The sequence below is a fragment of the Anser cygnoides genome, chromosome 8, assembly GCF_040182565.1.
Source record: "Anser cygnoides isolate HZ-2024a breed goose chromosome 8, Taihu_goose_T2T_genome, whole genome shotgun sequence".
In the NCBI taxonomy this organism is placed as follows: Eukaryota; Metazoa; Chordata; class Aves; order Anseriformes; family Anatidae; genus Anser; species Anser cygnoides.
In genome coordinates, this window is record NC_089880.1 from 28,822,804 (window position 1) to 28,842,192 (window position 19,389).

Below are 19,389 nucleotides of genomic sequence, written 5' to 3' on the forward strand. Positions count from 1 at the left end.
AATTAGAGTTGAGCTCTCTTTGTTGTAAAATGTTCAGAGTGGATTCACAGAGATAATATTTGTTTCTATTTGCAATGCTCTTTTATTGTTACTGCTTTATGGGCTCTTTGGTTACGCAGTGGCTGGCTCTGCATCGCGGTGCTCCATCCATGTCCCATAGTGCTATGATGCCTGCAAGTTTCTTGGTGTTTCCACTCCCAGCCCTATCAGCAAACAGCAGGCACTGTGTCTGCTCACTTGCACAGCGGTGTCTTGGCATAATTGCATGGTGCTGAGCAGGGGGACTTGCAGTGGGCAGTCCTCACCAGCAAGCATAGACACTGAGTGACGTATTAAGTCAAGGAAAAAAATTAATGAATCTGACACTTTTGAATGTCCCAAATTCCAGTTCCTCTTCCATTCCCACCTCCAGCCATGTCTATGGGGCTGACCATAATTATGTGGCATAGCACCATGGTTCTCCAGTGGCCATGCTGGCTTATGCTGGGCTTTACTAGCACATATTGCAACAGAATCTGGCCCTCTGATTTTCTTTCACATTGTTGTTTAATAAAAAAGCATGGCACTGTTGACATGAGCTTAACATGCTGATTCTCCAAAAATCACCATGACTTTACCTTACCCCAAATCTCCGCTCATGCTCTGGCTCCAAACAAAGGCAGCTTGAAGCAAGTCTGTGCTCATATAAGTGCTGCATGCACGATGCTGAAGATGTGAACTTCTCTCATCACCAGTGGCCGCAGGCTTCAGCCCCAGGAGCTCCCCACATCTCCTGGGGAAGACTTGCGGGTGCCTGCATCCCTTACTGCTGCTCTCCTCAACCCCCCAAGAAGCCTCCCCCTTTTTCATGGGGGCAGTGAGCATCCATTGCTTGCAGACAGGCTTGCTCGCAGTAGAGAGGCAGTGGGGGGGACCTAAGGCCAAAGTTTTTATTGAATATCCAGATAAAATCTTGAACTGAAGCCTCCTTCACATTAGGAAGCTGCTACAGAGATTAAAACGTTAAACGTGATCTCACATAAGGTCAGAAAATTAAATCCCCACCTCCCCAAAAAAAGTACACTGCCAACAAGTAGACGGAAGCAATGTGAGAGCTTTCTACAGAAAATATCAACGGACTTCAAGCAAGCATATGCACCCCCTGCAAAGGCTGTGGTCATCAAAAAACCCTTTCCTTACCACCAGCCCCCACCCCCATTAAGCCTGGAGATTTTTTTTCCATCAGGCCTTACCAGAAAGCATCAAAAGCTGGTTCCAAACTCCACTGACATCACAGGGAGGCTTTCCAAAGGCTAATGGGCTTTGGGATCAGACTGCTGGGTTTTATTCCAAACTTTGACAACAGTGAGCTTAAATCAGCCCGCGTGCATGCGCGCCCTACAAGATTTTCCTACATTACGTTCGCTTGGAACAAAATCCGCGTGCCCCCCCCCCCCCCCCCCCCCCCCATGTGGTGGGCCTGAAGCGAAGCCCATCAATCACTTGGAATGGGGTGCAAGAAGAGGCAGGACAATGAGCAGGAGTGGAGATCACCTTACAGGAGCCCTTATCAGTGCTCCCCAGGCAGCTGCTGAAGCAGGGGTGCTAGTGGATTTGCTTCCCAGCCCACAACGTGGCACAGAGATGATGGCAAAGGAGCCAAGAGGTGTACAAGGGATGGACTGGAGGAAAACCCATGGAAAAAAAGACCCCACAGGGTCTCTGCTCTGCTCAGCAGCTTTGCCAGGATTCATGAAAGAGGCTGTGCAAGAAGGGAGGACCTGAATATTTCTGTGCCTTCCTTTTGGTGGTATTCATCCATCCAGTGTTAGACATTAATCTCTGCTTAATTGACCAGAAGGCCACAGATCTGTGGTACGTGAATATGATCCTAATTAGCTCACGTCAGGTTACACATTGATTTTCTGCCTGTTGCCTTTTGGAGCTGTGGAGCAGCTTGTTTTTGAGGAGAACATAAAAGAGAGAGGGGCAGGGGGGGTGTTAGTTACAGCTATAAATTTTACAGTTCACTGGAAACCACATTAAATGGCAACATCAGTTTATAGATCAACTCTGCAACTGCTTGGTCGTTAAAGTGGTGGTGGTAGATTATTGTGTTGTAGCCTTGTAAAATATGGGCACCGTATTTGCTGGGACAGAACTTAAAAAGAACAATAAAAGTCTGCAGCGTCTTTGATTTCTCATTTCGCTTGTGCTACAGCCGGCAATACGATACGATCTCTGTGCGCTTTTCTGGGGTGTGAGCATTTGCGAGGCTTTTCTCTTACGCTCCAGAGGGCAAACCTGATGGGCTTTTCTGCTTCGAGGAGTCCTCCGGATAGGTTATACTCCCTCTGTGTCTCTCTTTGCCTGGCCCAGACAGGCAGGATGAGGCCAGGCCACCCCTAAGCTGCAGTGGACGTCGAGGGGCAGCAATCAGCAGTGCCACAGAAGCAGCGAGCATGGAGCAGGAGCAGGAACACTCGTCAGGAGCTTCTGCAAGCCTGCCAGGCACCAGGACGAGACTCAAGTGCAAAAATAAAACTTGGAAACAACAGAAAGTGGATTCTCTTCCCAGACAGTGCCTAATCTTTGCCTGTCTTCTGAAAACATAGACATTTGTTTTGGACTATGAAGAGCTTCTCTCGAAGGCTTGGCCACTGCTAGAAGCACTGAGCTCGCTGGAAAATTCCAGCCACAATATGCTGCCCGATGACCAATAAATTTTTTCATTGATTTTTTTCCTTCCTTATCGGAAAGAAAGAGTGGATTGTGGGACTGGTATGCTGTTTGCTGGAGGAATTAGGGTTAATAACCGTGCTTTAGGCAGCATGTGTCACTAAGTCTCTTCCCACTGAGGAACAATAAGTGCTGCCTCACCACAGGGCTGGCTGATCACAAAGCTTTTCTTAAAAAAAAAAAAAAAGATATTTCTAGCTCTAAAATGTAACGTCGAGTGAAATTAATTAGCTTTACTGCACAGTAGACAAATGGGAATTGTTTCAGAAACATGGTAATGAGGATTGGGAAATTAATTCTGTGGAATTAAATGTTTTAAAAATGCTACTGCTCACCACGCTTTACAGAAGAGCTTTGGCTGCCGCTGCAGGGGCTTGGTGGGGGATAACCCTGAGATGAGGAGGAGCCCACGGCTGTCATGAGCCGCTGTGGTGGGTCCAGGTGCAGAGGGGGAAGCAGACCCGGCCCCTCGCGTCTGTTGGGATGCAGGCTCTGAGCTGGATGGCCGCAAGGCTGCTGGGTGCCTTCCTTCTCCACAAAGGGCAGTCTGCTGCAGCCTGTTGGGCCGTTTCTGCAGGACTCACACGGCCATGGGACTGAGAGCCAGAAGAGCAGCAGAGAGCCGTCGCGGATGTGTGAAGGACCTCTTGTCCCTTTCCTGAGAACGGCAAGAGCTTTTATGGCCTGAGTTTCGAGAAGTGCTATAGTCTTGTGAATGCTAAATCCAGCTGAAAAGTAGCATAAAAACAATTTGGCAAAAGTAATCAAACACGTAGTGTTCCTGCTAAGTGTGTTTGGTTGCTTCCTAGTGGAGAGGATTGTGAAGGCTGTTGTAACTCAGCCTGAGTAGCTCAGCCTGCTGCATGGTTGCAATTTCCTTAAGAATTTCCTTCAGAAAGGAAAAAAATAAAAAATAAAAAAAAAGGAAAGAAGATGCTGTTCGTCTAACATCTAAGGGCAATGCCTCTCTGCTTGAGATGTGCGTACTGACAGGTTAGAAGATCTGACTGCTCTGCAGTGAAGAACAGAGATGTTTTCATGGTGTTTTGTTCTGTAGGTTGTTTATGGTTATTATTATCGTTGTTGTTGTAGGTTGTTTATTATTACTGTTGTTGTTGTTGCTATTATTATTATAGCTATTATAGTTATTATTATGGTTATTATGGGGGAGCTTTGGTTGGTTAAGGGGATCATAAGACCCCATCTCCCACCAGGCTGCACCCCTCTTGCGGCACTCTGACACGCAGAAGTGCTCTAACTAGGCTGCAGATCGTCCGTGCTGACGCAGGAGCAACTGCTGGTTTTTGTAGGATGTCATGGGCACATCGCAGTCCTGGGGAACCTCATGGTGGGAAGGAGTGTGGTGTGTCACCAGTGCTGTGATACTTTGGCAGGGGACCACTGGGGACCTCCTGTCAGGGGACGAAGATGAAAGATCTGGCAGAGGCTTATCTCAGCCGCGCAAGTGGCACAGGCCAAGGCTTACTATGCTGTCCTGCTGCACGGAAACTCATTCATGAATCGCCCTTTGGAGACAAGAAGCTCAGCTTCTCTTCAATGACAAATGCTTATAAGTGCCCGTATAGTTCAATCTTGTCATTATTTGGGTGTTGTTCTGTTTACTGCCCCCTTTTTAAAAATAAAGGCCTTGTCAGGAAAACGTTGTAACACGCCCCTAGAAAGACATTATTTTCAGTGTAAAATTTCCTATGTTCCCAACCAAAATCATGAATCAGAGATAAAATCTGACATGTTCTCACCAGTTGTTTCTCTGGCAAAAGGAAAAGAGGGGTCATTCAGTTCTGGGCCTGACGTACAGGATGCCACTCAAGCCGTCATCCCTGATAACTTCAACTTGAACTTGTTCCCTCATGTAAATGGGGTTGATTTATAACCTTGCAATAGAGACCTAAAGCTTTGTGTGATGTTCTGTGTGATGCTAAGCTGCCCTGTTGTAATGGCATTAAATGCACTGTTTTTTGTCTCCGAGGTGTTTAGCACTAGGGACCAACCTGTTAAGGTCTAAGGGACCCTCCTTGTGCACAGAGCACATTGCAGGCATGGCATCCCTGTGACAGAGGGAGTTCAGTGGCTCTGGGGAGAGATTTGTAGTCAGTCCTGGTCTCTAGTATTGCAAAAATCCTTCCAAATCCCAAAAGAAAACTGCAAATTCAATTTTCCTTTCCCACTAAAGTCATCATAAAGAAATGTTTTTTAAAAACAAAGCAGCACAAAACAGAACAAAACAAAACAAAACAATAACCCTATGCTAAATACCACAATTGCTGCTAAAGTCCAAGGAAGAGCTGTCCAAACCCCAGTTTCTTGGGATTTTTGTGTAGTTCCTCTGACAGATTCAGCTATAGTTAGTCTATTTATATGTCCTTGCAGCTTAGTGATTAAATGTAAGCTTGCAGCCACCAGCAGCAGAATCTCTTGCAACGCAGAGAGTAGAAATTAGCATGGATAATCCAAACCACACTTCCAAACTGAATGGCTGGTTGTGAGCCCATCCTGGATCTGGACTACAGTTGCAAGGCTGGGCCATCCGTCACTGAAACCAGGTTGTTCGGTCCACCAAGAGGTATACCGTGATAAATCACAATGACCTCTCTCCTCCACACCGACACTGCCATGGCAGAGGTGATATTATAGGCAACCATCGTCCAGTAGAGTCCTGGGTGAAGGAGAAGTTGAATTTCCTCCAGACCTGCAGCCCACACCTCACGGCATGGACGAGGATCAGCCACGTCTGCCAGCTCATCGGTGTTTCAGCAGTACAGGACTGCAGGATTTCAAAGGCTGAGGCCGTCTATAAATGCCAGCTCTGGGAGTGCTCTGACAATGCCTTTTGTATTAGTCAGAGAACAAATGCATTATTCTCACAAGCCACTCTGATTTCTGTTTGTTTGTTTGTTTTTAATTTCATATATTACGTATAATTTCACGTTACACAACTGACAAACAAAGCTCTTTCAACCTTTATTTACAAAAGATGCATTTGGCTTGATTTGTGAGACTTCAGATGGCACAAGAGAAAATAGATGAGACAACTGGAAAAAGCAGAAATTAGCCTTCATTCTTAAGACGATCCCGGTGTCCAATTAACCATGTTTAAAGACTCAGGGCCATTTTGTGTCTCATGTTGCCATACAGAGACCATCCCATAACTCCATTTCAGAGGGGTAATGAACCACTTGTTTGAGGCAGGGCAAGACTGACTTTCAGGAATGGCAACATGAGCTGGACGGTGAATAGAAAGCTGTGAGTAATACTGAAAGTGGTGTCCCCATGGCCTGCTGCCTCCTCCAGCTGGGTGTGCCACGTGCCGATGCCTTCTGCTCCCGTAAAAATAATGGAGTGCAGAGAAACACCCACTGAAATGATGAGCACACCACCAAACTTCCTGCCTCGCACGTGTTTCTTGCCCATCTCAGCCCAGTGAATTCTGCTATAGCTGCTAAAGCTAAAGCCTGGATGTGTTTATAAGTCACACACAGATGCCTCGAGGCATCTGATGGGTTGCGTGCCTGCTGCTGCAGAGCCGAGAGCTTGGCGCTGACTTTTTGGGACCATACTTGGTGGTTGTTGGCAGAAGACACTGTCCAGCACTCCATCCCTACGCACCACTGCTGCATGTGTAGCTGCGATCCTGTCAGAGGTGTGGTCGGTTATTTTATACATTTACTTTATAGGGAAAATACGTTCTGAATTGTAAGGGTAAGGAGAAAAATAACCTGTACGTTCCTGGCTGCAGTTTGTATCTTAGCTCCTAACTTTGACTCCATTTTTTCCTCATCTTTCGTTTCCCCTTTCAAACAGGAATGCATACCAGGGTTATTTGGAATTGGTATGCGTGTCTTATATCAGAAAGATTAATTATTCAGAAATGTTCTGCTTACAATAATACTCCCTTACAGTGCTGTGGCTATATCAAGAAAGCTTAGAGCTGGCACACAGTAGAGTTATTTGCGCTTTTGGGGCTATTTATAGCACCATAGCAATACAAAGGAGGCCCGTAACACCTATGTATTTATTATTCATCACATACACACTTATTATATAGGTATGCATGAGATAAAGAGAGAGATAGATTTGCACAGCACAATGCTTAAGCTGTGCCAAAGAAATAAAATTCCATCCCCGGAGAGTCTAACTGTGAAGGCAAATAGGGTCTAGCAATGAAATCACAGATTATGATCACATCTAAATGGTTTCTTTGAGTAAGGAGATGAGTTGGCGTATTTTCCGTGGGAGGCTGCCTCTGATATGCATGACATTATAAATAAAGAGGCGTGAGCCAGATGCCAAGGATGTGGGCCAAAACTGATAAAAGTCAGTGGGAGTCCCCCAGTGTCAATAGGTTTCAGAGCAGGCTTGTGATGCCATGAGCTGCCTGAAAGGAGCTGCTGCAGCCTGGCACCCCACATCTCCCTTGGACACCGCTCTGGTCTCGTTGCCACAGGGTTCAGATGCCTCATTCATTGCCCTCGGCATCCTCCACCATCCCCATAAGGAATTATTCTCATTCCTGTGTGGCAGCGCAGGTGCTGCAGGACAGCTTCTCGAGACACCTCTGCCTGTGATGTGAAGGCAGCTGGATCAGCAGGAAGGGCCTGGAGGCTCCAGGAGGAACCCGTGTGCTAGATTAAAACTTTCTCTGCAGCACAGCTGGGAGGAAGCAGTGCAACAATTTCAAGACACCTGCATTTGTGTTGTAAGCCCTGATTGTACAACGTGAATATCTGAGGATCAGTCCTTCTCCAAAGTTTAAACCCAGACCACGCCTAGCAGAGGCAAAAATACTTTTTGGCATTCACCAGGTGGCAGTTTGTGTTAACCGGATCCAGCATGAAATCTGCTTGCCTCCACCCAGTCGCTTCCCAGCAAGCTGGTGAGGTATTAGATAAAAAGCTCATTTCAGAAGTACATTAATTTTCATTAAGGATTTTCTAAGAAATTCCTTCCATCAGAAAGGTACACATGGGCTTTCTTTGTTGAAGAGTGCAGCTCAAACTGCCTCGTTACCCACGGGAATAGGTGGCGTCCCTTTCCTTACTCATCTGTGAGGTTTCCAGCCAAGAATGGGGACACAACTAGCCAAAGATGATGAGTCCACCCAACTAAAGTAATGTCATGTCATTGGAAAATGTTCTGGAAATACTCTCATTGGTTGTGTATTCTCTAGAAGCAGTGTTGTGCTTTTTTTTTTTTTTTTTTTTTTTTTCACAAAGGATGTTCCCACTAACAAAGATCCTGTGAACAGTTCTCTTCTGGTTCCACCTTTTCCCTTTCTGTCATGTTCCCCAGTCCCTAAAGCCTCCTGGAGCTAGGATGATGAGTAACAATATATATTCACTTCTGGAAAAAAATTAAATACTTACGGCTACTGCAAGAAGATTTCTGCTACCTCCAGCATTCTGGGGGAATTTCTGAGGAGATCCCATCAGCCTTAAAGCTGTGCTGGTCTGGCTTTCCTCTAGGCAGCAGAGTTCCTTGTACGTTTATGTAATTATGGGCATAGATTATACTCCATCCTTCTTGCGCCACATTTATTCTTTAAATTAAAACAACGTGTCATTGTTTTGTTGCCTTTTTTTTTTTCCTTTGCATTGCTCTACTCCAATATATTCGTAGATAGATAATGTGTTCTCCTCAGATTGCATTTCAGCGTGTTGGAGGTAGCACAGCTTTTATGTTTCTTTTCATAAGAAAGGCTGCTTATTGCCTGGTGGCTCTAGTTGACTTTTTTCTGATTTTCTTCTGGGATTTACCTGGTCTGGAAAGTGCACAGAAATACACACAGGACCCCCAATGATCCCATGAGGCCTTTGCAAAGGCTTCCCTGCCTCTTATGTCTGCGCAGTCCATCTTGTCAGGATCAGGTCCGCCTTTCTCATGATCGCGCTGGTGGAGTCGAGTCATCCTGCGATTAATCAGCACAGTTGGGTCTTTCCTCTCTTGCCATTTCCCTCTGGTGACCGTACCTTACCAGACTGCTGTGGTGCCCTGAGCAACGCAGCTCTCATTCGGGCTCCGCTCCGGGCGTTCCCAAACCTCTGGGATCCTGGCATGGTCCCTCAGCTGCTCCACAGCCGCAGAGCAGGAAAACGAGGGCTCCCCAGGACCAGCATAAACCCAGGGGCTCTTCCCACATTTCCCAAAGCTCCCTGAAGCAGATGCAGTTCTGGAAAACAGTTGAGTCCGACGAATCTCCAGTTTTCAACAAAAAGCCATTTGGTCAGAGCATGATCATCCAGCTGTACTCAGGACACAGCTTGCTGCTTTTATGGATGCACATATATCTTTTAGGACTCGAAATCAGCGTTGTTTTTGTCTTCATGTGTAATGTTTGACATATGATGTAAATTTACTTTTACAACATACAGACATAAAAGCTACTGTGACTTGGACTTAGAATTTATTGATTGTAGAAAACCGACTACCAGGTTTGTCGATTAACATTTTGTTAAACAACGGGAAAGAAAGAATCAAAATATGCGAGGGCAAATTTTGCACTCCATAAAAGTTATTCGGTCTTTTAAAATTTCACTGCTGTAACTGAGCAATGAGGTTTAACACGGCTCTCCCTTGTAATTCTTAAGATGTCCTCAGTAGCCATCTACTTATCCATAGGATCAGTTCAATTACTAACATTTCTAAATAAACTCCTACATGCCCAAGTGGTAAGTTATGAATTTAACAATGATAAAGCAAGAATTGCCTTTTCTCTAGTACAAAAAATCCTGTGGACTTTTTTGCAAAAGCGTAGAATGCAATGGCAAACTCTAAAGCCAATGGAAGGACATCTGGATAGGGAGCTAAGCCTGTGGTCGGATGCATTTGTGTTCCCACAAACTGCTTCTTTGCTTTGCTTTACACCCACACCTTGTGCAATTAATGGCAACCTTTTTGTTAGAAGCAGGAAGAGGGGACACAGAACCCCTCTGCTCTTTGTCCTTTTCTGTTGTTGCTGCTCGTCTTTGGCTCATACCTATTGATTCTTTCTAGCAAAACTTTCAAACTGTCCTTTACACATTAAAGAAGTATTTAACAGACAGAACCTGGCCCCTAGCTGTTGTCATGGTCAGGTTCACAGAGAATTTTCTAGCCTGACTTTATAATTCAAACCATTTTCATACTGCAAACACATAAATAAGGAAGCTGGAGGTATTGAGCAAGCCACGCATGCAGCTGAGTGAATGTGTTTTGCTTAAAAGTATCATTAAAGCAATTTCCCATAATGTCTGGCAGGGAGTAAGTTTCTTTTAATGATTTTATTAAAAAGTGAATTAAAGGCCAAAGGTTGCTTTCCTACAGCCCTTAATTTCCTGTTGGAGTGCCAAATGCTGTGTGCAGAAATTGCTTGGAGCAGGAGACAAGGAGCTCTCCCGCAGGATCGGCCCCCGGCAAGGCTGTCGGAGCTTCGGCTCGGCCACCGCACTCATGTGCAAGTCTGCTCTCACGGTGAAATTTAGCATCAGCCAACACAACGGCAAAAGCAGGTAGCTATCGATGGCAGATACAAGCCTGTGGAAGTGGGGGAATGTGGTACAGACTCAAAACAAGGCCTAAGTTTTCTGTTTAATATCAGGGACTTGATTTTCCTCTCCCCGACGTTAATTTGTAAGTGCAGGGAGGGCAGCACAGAGGACAAGCGGGTCCTGAAGGTGAATTTGCCTTTGACATAACTGGGATGGTGACATGCGTTTGCATTTTTGTTGCATCTTTATGCAGCCTGGATGTTGCCAATGCTTTATTTACGATTTGCAGTTTGGTAAGCATGTGCAAGTGCTTTGAGGTGAAGAGCTCCTGGTGGGCCAGTCCCTACGGAGAAGCAGGGCCACTCGCAAAGAAGCAACCAGACTAATGCAGGAAGAGTAAACCAGTAACAGAACCACAGAATCACGGGATGTTAGGGATTGGAAGGGACCTTGAAAGATCATTTAGTCCAACAGGCTACAGTCCCTTCCTCCATGGGTCTACCCATCTCCCAACGCTCCTGGGAGAGAGCATACAGCATTGACAACACAGATAATGGGTGCTAAAGGTCAGAGGCTCAGAGCTGGAGCTGAGAGTTGCTTTGTGTGGCATCCCTGTATTTGGAAAGCCCAACAGAAATTCCCTCTTGGTGTGCAGGAGACCTCTGTGAGATGCAGCTTGCACCTTTGCAGCCTGGCCAGCTATTGGCAGCGAGCAGCATGTCGGTAAAACTCCAGTCTTTAAAATTCTTTAATAAAAGAGCCATAATTTACCCCACTGCAAGAGCTATAAACTGTAATTTAATAATGTGTTTGTAAGGGGATGGCTTTTTAAAATATATATATATATATATAAAGTTTTATTATTATTAAAGAAATATAGTATATAAAAATTTCTAATTGCTGGGGAAGCAACGTGATTATGATTTTCAGATATTTGGTATAGGTAAATCGTTCTAAGGAAGGGATCTGAGTTTTTATGGTGAACTCTTGTACTACAGGTCTCTCATTAAGTTTTCTGGGAATACCGTTCACAATCTTTACTGTGCATGCAAATCACATTGAGCATGGGAGCTTTTATCCTACTCTTATGGTGGATTCACAAAGGTAGATGGTATTTCTTTGCACGTAATATAAGCATCTTTCAAGTAAAAGGAGTCTATTTCCCCCAGGACAAATCTTCATGCTTTGGGATCTTGGGCATCTCAGTTCAATTCCCATAAACTGACCCCAAAACATCAGTTTTATGGTTAGTGCCTGGAATGGCCCAAACTCTCAAAAAATCTCAGGCCCAAAACAGGCGTAGCTAGACAAAAACATGCAATTTCTGCTCAGTCTTGCTGCAGTCATCTGCTCTGACACAAAATAGGATTAAGAATCATATAACTGCTTCCAGCTAATAGGTTTAGGCTGTGGTTCCAGGATTATTAAGACCAGATCTGTGCACTACCAGCTCGCCCAGGACTATAAATCTAATGTGGATCAGGCATGGACACATGATTGTGTTTTGTCAAATTAGCCGAGGGACATGATATGGAATTTATACCAGCTTTATACTTCTGTGCTTGCTGCACCCCTGCTGTGGAAAGGCAGAAGATAAAGATAGCTGGTCCAACATGGAGTTAAGACAATACAGATCTGGCAAAAAAAAAAATGCTGTTATAAGGGTATTTTAATTTTTTTTGTTTGTTTGTTTGTTTTTTGTTTTTTTTTTTACAAATGTGAACCCATTAATTAGAGCTTGCCTATGCTCTAGCAGCATGATGCTCATCTGGCACATGGCACTGGTGGTATGACACCACAAATCTTCCAGTTGGGTGCAAACCACAGCCTTAATAAGAATTAGCACTTATGCGCCTGTCACGTAACTACCCCTTGAAAACTGGAATCTTTTTCTAGGGCATCATTTCCTTATCACATGTTAGGGGATCAAGAGGATTTTGCTGCTTAGTTGTACGCCTGTGACAGGTCTTTTATCTTGAAAAAACAGCATATTACAGAGGTCTCTCGTGCGTGTTTGCTACAAAGTAGAGAACGCTCAATTTTCAATGCTTAGCTTTAAAAGCCTAAAAGGAGATCACATTTCCTCATTACTCTGGAGATATATTAAATATCAATCCTCAGTGTCATTGCAGGGTTGGGACTGGAATCTTACCTGGCCAACAAGTGGAAGCAACGGGTAGGGCAGTGTGAAGGAAATAGCATTGGGAAATGGCTGTGGGATCTGTGTTCTTGGCTGGAAGATCACACATGGTAGCACATCACAAGCATATAAGTCTCTTTTTCTGTTCTACGTGACTTTTTGTGATGGGATGTGGTCTCTGGTGTGACTGCCAGGATATGGACAGGCCATTAGGCTGGGGAGGCAGGGGTGACCGCGCAGCCACTGTCACTGAGCAGAGGCAGGAGCACAGCCAGTGCAATGTCCATGGGCAGTGGGGAAAGGAGTGAAAGAGTCACAGCTCTTCAGTTTCTGGGTAAATCCCTACTGAAAAGATTATTTTATCTTTGGTGTTGGATAAAGAAAATAAGAGATCAGAGTGATGTGATTTGGGGAGGAGCAGCCACTTCTCAAATAAATGAATGGGATTTTTCTAAAGTAGGGAGCCCCACTCTACAAAACACATTTGTTTTTGCCAAGCCTTTTCAGGAAGACACAAAGCAGGTGAAGATTTGCTCCAGGGAGGCCACTTCAATGTGCTTGAGTTCTTCCATCATTCCCAAGCAATACTACAGATGAGCTTTTCACATTGACATGACAAATCACAGCCCCCCGAGTTGCTGCTTCTATGCTCAAATCTCTCCTTTCACCTACAGGAAAGCCCTCGGTCCTAAGGACTTCTACACTGTCATACATGAAATACATCAGCAGCATGTCTGCTTTGGATATCTGTCTGTGTTAGAAATCAGGAAAAGGTGAAATCCGGAGGGTCCTAGGTGCTGTGTAAGGCCTGGAGGACAGGATTGACACTGGAGTGTAACTGAAGTCAGGCTTTGACCCTTGGAAACGCACAGCTAAATTCTACCCTCATTTTCCCTCTTCCCAATCCTCCCCGGTTCCCTACATGGCTGTTCTGTATTATGATCCCTTTAAATAAGCAGCCTGTCATTAGCTTTTATCCCAGTGCTTGCTCAGCCGGACTAAAGTCTAGGTCTCTTTGTTTTTAAGACTTGCATGGTGTGTAAGTGCCAGATGTTTCCCATCTCTTGGCTCTTGGTGAAATAAACACGAACTGCCATAACCTTCACCTTTCAACTCTTACATTACCTATTCCTAAAGTACAAAAAATGGATGTGTGTTTATGCTGCTAGGCTTTGAACTACCTTCCAGGTTTATGTCAAAAGTCCTATTCTCTAGGCAAAGATAACATATGAGAACGAACCTTGGTGCTGCTACAAAATTCACCTTCTGTACTAATGAAGTGGTAGTCTTCATGGAGGAAAGTAATCTGGGGGGATTAGAGGCCGTGTAAAGCTGATCTGACTGTCAGGGCACAAATTGAGTTGCTCAGCTCCAGATTTGGCACTCCTGGAAAAGGGGAGTCTCTCCATGGTGGCGGCCCAGTTATTTTATCTGTAAGTACTGTAAACAGGCAGAGAGTCCCGAGGGATTTATCTTATGTGTCATGGCTTGTTGCACAGGCTATGGAGTTAGTCCCTTTAATGTATTGCAGTTATCTTTACAACTTTCCCCCTCCCCAGCAGAACCAAAGCTGACTAGGAGGGGTTAATAAAAGGATTTTTGTTACTAATAACAGCTCATCTACATTCATCCTGAAGTTATTTTTCTCCCTCCCCCCCCTTCTCATTTTGTAAAATCTCCCTTGAAGGCACTTGGGTGACTTGGCTCCTGGGGAGGCACAGGGGTATTTAGGATTTCGTGCTCACGTGTCCTAAGGGAGAAGGGGGAATGCATTGCCCAGAGAGGCTGGGGCCAGCTGCCTGATGACACACGCTCAGAGCTGCCCAGGAAGGAGCCGTCCGGGCTTAGGTGTCTCATGGAGAAGTCACACAGCGGCTCTTCCTTTTTAACTCGATTCAGGAGCATTGAGCAATTGCAATTAAATGAGAAACAAATGGTGTAATTAAGATTGCAAAAGCATTTCAACTAGAATTCAGAGTGAATTATGCAAATAGGATTTTAATTTGCGTTAATTCATGTCTTCCCAGAAATAAATGACATTTTCCTTTGGGGATGGCATTTTTTTGTTATGGTCTCAGCTGAAAGGTGAATTAACAAGCACGGAGCAATGAAATACTTCAGCCGCTACTCACACATGCATGCAGAAAAGAATGAGTTTTCCTCGGTGTAAACAGACTAGCGGCTATGTTTTTTCCCCATCTCAAGCTCAAAACCAGCTTCCCTGGAGATCAGGGATGTCCTTGCAGAGGGTAATCATCACTGAACTTTCTTTTGCATTCTGAATCATCAGGATATTCTCCTTGTTTTGTTTCAGTCCCCAAGCCAAGTATTTGGAGACCATCTATTTAAAAGAGTGCCAGTTTTAGTGTGGCTGTTCTATCCATGGAGATAAGACAGAAATTGTATGAAACCAGAGCCTGAAGGATGGCTGTCTCCAGGCACTGGTGTGTCTCCGCAGAGCTGCAGAGGGCCTGGCCTCTTTTATGACCTCTCGGTGCATATTTCCTTAACTAAGTTGACTCAGGATGCTGGGGTCACTGAAACATGAGTTATTTCAAAGGCTGCACTGAAGTGTACATGGCATGATCTTCTGTAAATTCATACTAAACCACAGCCCTCGGATCAAGAAGCAGTTACTGTTATTTCTGGGTGGGAATGAGAAAACTGCACATTTTGTACATATTCTGCTCCTCATTGTGTATGCTCAGACCATTTTATCCATTTAAGCACTTATTGCAGGTAGGTTGGAGTAAACTCAGAAGTGTCAGCCACGGCACATACCCAGGTTCCCTGCTGAATGACAGCTTCCATCATTTCCTTATCCCTCATCGGTGTCTGGTGCCTCTATGTCTAACCTCCCATCTAAAAACCTATATGTGGGTTTAGGAACAACTTTTTCTGTAAGTTAACCTTGAGCAAATCACAGTATGTTCTAGTGACGCTGTAAAAATGCAAGGAAAAAGTTAACACTGAATTATTCACCTAATGCCAAGCTGCTTATTGTCCAGCATGGATCTTATTAGAAGTCACTGTAATTTAGGATATGTATATGTGTTTCACGTATGTCATGTTATATTACATGAACATAAACATATGTTTAAGATATCTATATTGGACTGCAAGAATTTGTCTGTATCCTTATATTCCAATGACCTCATTCCTGCTGGACAGTGTTTTATTTCACTTGAGGTCCCCACTGAACCTAAAGACTTACGTCCACTCAGTATTTCCAAATATTCTGCTAGGTAATTAGGTGCCTAACTACAGGGTGGTGGATTTTTTTTTTATTTTTATTTATTTATTTATTTATTTTTAGTTTAGATGATGCCTTAGATAGCTTAGAAGATAGATAGACAATGGAGAACCCACAACCTCTTTGGGCAACCTGGTCCAGTGTCCATCCATCCTCACTTTTTAAAAGTTTTTTTTTCTTTTTTTTTTCTGTATTTCAGCAAATGTAATTTGCTGTATTTCAGTTTATGCCCATTACCTCCAGGTTGTTAATGGAGTTGTTAAGCAGTATTGGATCCAGTATTAACCCCTGTAACACTCTCCAATGCTCATGCTGCCCCTGTTAGCTTCCTGGTTACACCATTTGTCCCACTACACCATCACTTAGCTAAAGCTCTTTGCCCAGGAAGTCAGCGATTACTTTGATAAGAAGCAAATAAGTCACAAAATCAGATATTCTAGTGAAATTAACAGTAATTTTGCTCAAATAAAATGGTATTTAAATTCCTTCTTGGCATCTTCCTTGTATATTGCAAGAGCAGAGCAAAATAAAACACATTCTGTTTATTCTTTTTTTTTTTCTTATTAGCTGAAGTCAGTAAATCTCAGAGTTATACATGTTACCTCAGTCAGGAATAAAACTATCACCTTTAACATTGGTTTCAGTAAAAACACAAACACTTCTGCAGTCAAAAGACAGAGTTTTATGGCTGTGGTTCTTTGAAACAACTAATAAATATTTGTTTGCCATTTCTCTCTGGAGCAACTGTCCACTCGCTAATTTACACATCACCAAGAGGCCATTTAACTCTTGCCTGTAGGTATTAAACCCTATCCATTACTATGTCGCTGAAAATACAAACGGTCTGGAGGTTAGGAAGTGCTTGGAAAGGAATGGGAGCAGCTCAGCCCATGGCAGGTCGTCCCAAAGGACAACTCAGCATCTCTTGAGAGCCTTATGGTTTCTGATTTGAGTTAATAGTGGTGTTTCTGCCCTAAGGATTGTGGGCAGTGCTGTGGGACACTCTTCCATAGCTATCACTGTCCAGTGGAGGTGTCTAATACTTGGCCTTCACATTTCTATATATTCTTCAGCTTTTCTTTGCCCCCACTTCTGCTGTCACACCCAGGCCAGCAGCAGTCACTCTCACTAACATCTGCCTTATCAACAATTGCACATATCCAAATTACCTCCCCAAACACTTCCAGATTTTAACTGTGTGAATCAAGAGTCTGAAGGCTCTTCTTCCAGCTTGTAAATCTCAGCCTGGGAATCAGGTGTCCTGCTCTTTCCTGGATTTATTTATAAATGTACATCTTAGGGTTTTATGTGTTTGTGTTCTTTGGAAACCTCATCTGTTTCCCTGGAGTTTTGTGCTTCATCAGTTCCTGTCCCTGGGTCCCTGGTTGATAACCTGACTTCTAAAAGCCTGTGAATTAGCTGCCTGTAGTTGTTTGTTTGTTTTCCTTCCTGTTAGGCCTGAGAAACCTGCTCTCCATGATGTTTGCTACTAAAAACATTAAGAGAAATGCTCTTGAGTAATTTACTTTTGTTGTAGCTAATTACAGTCCTCCCTTCTGAACCTCTTTATGTCGCCTCTCTCTGCTTATGCCCAGCCCTTGCAATGAGTATTTCTCTATAGATTTAGCAGCAGAGCAAGTGCAGTAAAGACAGAAATAACACATACTTTCCACACATGAGGGTGCACAGGAGGACACACATGTGGGTACCGTCCTCAGGCTGTCTTTGCACAGCTTTTGCAAGTGGTCCCAGGTCACCCCAAGCTGGCTGTCCCCATTTGGAAGATGCCAACAGTATTTAGGCAGTGTCAAGTGCCCAGGCCTTAGTGTAACTCTGGGACTTCACCAGATCCTCTGGAAGTGAATAGAAAATGCAAGGAAGCTGCAAGTATGAAATATCTGCATGACCTGTCCTATGGGCTGCTCTCACTGGTGTCTTAGACACGTGGGGTACAAGGAGGAAAGCTCTCACCAGCTCCTTTCACACAGGGGTCACCTTGAAGCTTCTTCCAGCTTTACCAGCAACGTCCCCAGCAATGTCAATGGCAGCAGTCAGCGTGTGTGGTGGATCCCTGTGCCTGTAAACAAGTGTAAGGCCTCGAGCAGAGCTGTAGATAAGCCTCATGCAATAATGCCCTGCCCTGACAAAGGCTTGTCCCAGCTCGCTCCTGCACTGCTGGACACCAGCCTTTTATTCCTGCATGGACATCGCAGAACGTTCATGTATGAGCACTGCAAAACACTTGAAAGGTGACGTTATTTATGGCTTCTCAGACTGGCTTCCTTCTGCTGCCGACTTATGAATATACCTATAAGCTCAAGAGCATGCATTTTTTTTCCAAAGGACAAAGCATATTTGAGCATGTGAAGCCATCTCCCAAACACAAGCACTTCTCAAGCAAACCCACCAAGGCCCAACAACAGCCCACCAGCTCCAGATTCGGCCCGCGGCCCATCGCGTTTTGTCAAAAAACACCAACACAAAGTAAAATAAAGAAACATTCGTTATGATTTTTTTTTTTTTTTTAATAGCTCCCAACTACTGTAAACTGTGGAGGAATAGAGCTGCAAAGCCGGCCATTAAACTGTCTGCTCCTTCCTGTTTGAACAGGGCCTCTCCAGGGCTTTTGCTGCCTCAACCACCGTGGGTCAACCTCCAGGAAGGAAGACGTTTCTAAGGAAACCGCGGAGGCCTTCCACCAAGGTGGCTGCATGAAAGCGCTGAGCTGGTGAGAGTGACAAAAAGCAGTTCATTGGATAACGTAGAAAAAGGTAAAAAGTTATTGCACGCAGGCTGTTTTTATAATGAGGCCATTCAGGCAGAAAATCACTTTAAATAGGTAGTTTGTTTCCACATTGCAGAATTATTTTTGTCCTACTCTTTCAAGGGGGAGTTTATCTAGGCACGGCGATGTATAAATAATAAATAGCCCTGGGGGCGAGGCATTTTTACTTTTTTTCCCCCCCACCTTGTATCCTGTTGCAGTTGGTCTCAGGCTGCAAAATGAATTTTGTTTTCTAAAATAATATTATTTACTTTGAGTGCAGTCCTCTGCGAGAGGCCATGAATTCTCCTCTGCGGTTGCAATGTCCCCGACCAGACAGGAGCGTTTTGGCCCGGCATTTTTGTTAAATGGCTTTTCTGTGGGTTGCCATGCGGCTTGCTGGGAGGACGGGTAGAGGCCCATTAGCTCACAGACCTCCAAGAAAGCCGTGTGTGTGCATCCAGTGTTTGGACCAGGCACTCCTGTGGTAAAAATAGTCCAGGGATAACCCCATGGAGACCAGAGATGCAGGCTCACCATAAGGGTGGTAAGGTGAAAGCAGGAGGTGGCAGCTGACATGCTGTGAATACACCACTTTGAGACTCTCTGGACATAGACAACAGGTTCATTTTTTCTGTTTCCTGGGATGATGCACATCTCCGAGCATGTTTCTGACAGTAACTGCCTCCAGCAACACAAGCAGCAAGACCCAAAGGTCATGCCAGGCTCTGGTTCTCCTCCCATGGGGTCTTCTGGGATCCTCCAAGCTGGGACCCCATGGTGGCATTGGGAGGGTTGGAGTAAACCTGCCATCAACACCTGCTTGGAGGAGCCAGTTCAGGGCCTGACCCACCAGCCCAGCTCTCCTCATGCATGGAGGTGGTGCCTGGCAGCCCTGGGGAGATCCTGTGGCTGGCTTGACCCTAATGTGACAGGAGGGAGGCTGGAGTGGTGGTGCTCACCCTCTTCACCATTGCTCTTGCACAAGTTTTGAAGAGTAGTTTGGGCACATTACATTACTGATGGATTT

General features: G+C 44.7%; 1 long non-coding RNA gene across 5 annotated transcripts in view; it reads left to right on the forward strand.

The window, feature by feature from the left end:
• The window catches only part of LOC106032991 (uncharacterized), a 340,509-nt gene that overhangs the window by 300,379 nt on the left and 20,741 nt on the right, over positions 1-19,389 (forward strand). For all 5 annotated transcript variants that reach the window (XR_010833413.1, XR_010833414.1, XR_010833416.1 and 2 more), the window contains one exon: positions 18,206-18,366. This is a non-coding gene — a long non-coding RNA (uncharacterized lncRNA). The remainder of the gene's footprint in view (positions 1-18,205; positions 18,367-19,389) is intronic.